The sequence below is a fragment of the Meleagris gallopavo genome, chromosome 8 (assembly GCF_000146605.3).
Source record: "Meleagris gallopavo isolate NT-WF06-2002-E0010 breed Aviagen turkey brand Nicholas breeding stock chromosome 8, Turkey_5.1, whole genome shotgun sequence".
In the NCBI taxonomy this organism is placed as follows: Eukaryota; Metazoa; Chordata; class Aves; order Galliformes; family Phasianidae; genus Meleagris; species Meleagris gallopavo.
In genome coordinates, this window is record NC_015018.2 from 10841726 (window position 1) to 10843729 (window position 2004).

The following is a 2004-nucleotide window of genomic DNA, read 5'->3' on the forward strand; positions in this document are numbered from 1 at the left end:
AAAAAAGTCTATCTGCAGATTCATCAGCACTTCTTCTGACACTGCCCTTGCTTTTGGCTCTCACAGACGCCTCTCTGCCACAGCCCATCCACCTTCCCCTGCAGCACCCCTCCCCAGCCCCCAGCCAGGTGGCCTCCTCCCCTTGGCTCTCAAGTTTCTGCCACTCTCATGGATTTCTGTGGAGGAACAAGGAAAAGGCTTGCAAGGGAAAGAGCCAAGAACAAAGCAGAAAGCATTGGCCCATCCTTGAATTCTCCACCAAGTTCTGCCCCTCATATGAAAACTGTAGAGAATGAGAGCTTTTGCAATGAATGCAATGATCAAAGGAAGAAGGGGTGCCAGCTAGGTACAGACTCCTCAACCTTGGGAAGGGACATGACAGAGGTCTGAGAAGCACAAGAAGAGCTGTTTTCACCTTTCCTGGAGCAAGGACTAGGGGCACCAGAGGAAACCTGTCTGTCAAGACAGACAAAAAGAGCTTTCTCTTTACCCAGCATCTCTGAGCCATAGGCCTCTTAACCTGTGGCTGCTAAGAGCTCATAAGAGCGCATTAAAAAAACAGGATTTTTTTCACTGAAAGTTTGCCCATTGAGGCTCTTATACACAAACACACTGCTTATGGGTGAGGAGGTCCCCGACCTGCAAACCATAGGAGGCTACAAAAGTGTTCTGGAGAAATATCACTGCTGCTTGCCCTGCACTTATACAGCTTCCCCATTGCTATCATTTGTGCTAGAGGCAGGACCTTGCCTTTGGAAAAGCCCCAAGACCTGCAGTCAGCTGCCTTCACACCTCTCACCCATTACACAAGAGACAGGTTGGGGAAGATTTCAGGAAATATGAAGTATGGAGATGGATGGGAGTTTAACGGGATGGATGCTGGCATCTCATAGGGACAGACAAGGTACAGTTGCATAAGCCTGTGCTGGAGCCTGCCACAGGAGGCAGGTGTGTCACTCAATACAGAAGGCTTTGAAGGGAGAAGTTGTGTGAGGTCGCCGAGTGTCAACTCTGCATGGCCGAGTCATGCAAATTTAATGCACTCTGAGAAGGATAAGCCACGCACACACTCACTCCTTCAGTCCAAGGTTCAGAAAATGACCAGAAAGCACAAGTGAAGGAAGAGCAGAGCAATTAAGAGAGCTGACTAATCAGCCAGTTGATGAAGGTTTTTTGTTATAAATTCACAGAGAAAGAATTTGGGAGAGCTTTGGTGCAGAGTGAGATGTAGTCTACCAGGCAGACGTAAGAAATAGAAACCTCCCAGTGCTCCTCCTGCAAAGCGGCTGCCCTGCTGATCCCTCTTCTTCTCGAGATGGGGAAAAGGGAGGCTGTTCTGTGCTGGCTGGGATTGGCACATAGGGATTGATTTACCTAGGACATATTGGCTGGTTTTAGCCTTCTCCTGAATGCTACCCTGCCGCTCAGACCACTAAAGCAATGAAAAGATGGCATATCACCAATGGCCAGGGCGGAACAAAGATACTGCCTTCCCCTTCTACGAAAGAAGTCCATAGCCCCAAGCAGCCTCTTTCCTCTCCCTGCTCCCTTCCCCTCCAACGTCCTTGCCCATCTCCAGCAGCAATATCATGCAGCAGTTGTTACTGTCAGGACGGCTATTCGAACAACCTTAGATCAATATTTGGGCAAAGAGAAAGCTTGTGCATCACAGGGCTACAAATTAACCTCCCGTCCCATATTCACGCCAGCACACAGGACCTGCAGGAGCAGCACGTTCCCCTGGGGAAAAGTGGGACATACTTTTCATAACAGGAAAAAAACAAGAATAATAATAGATCCAACCCCAGCTTGTTCACCTTTTTACATTTCTCCCTCAGGTTAGTGGGGGGAAAAAATAGCTTTTCTTAATTAGCATCCTAACCTTTTCTAAACAGGTTCAAGGGTGTCTTGGCAGACTGAGGAAATGGTGTGAAAGCAGCACTGAAAAGCAGCAGCAGAATTAGTCAGGTGTAAAAGGATCTTGCCTTTTCTTTTTCTTTTTTT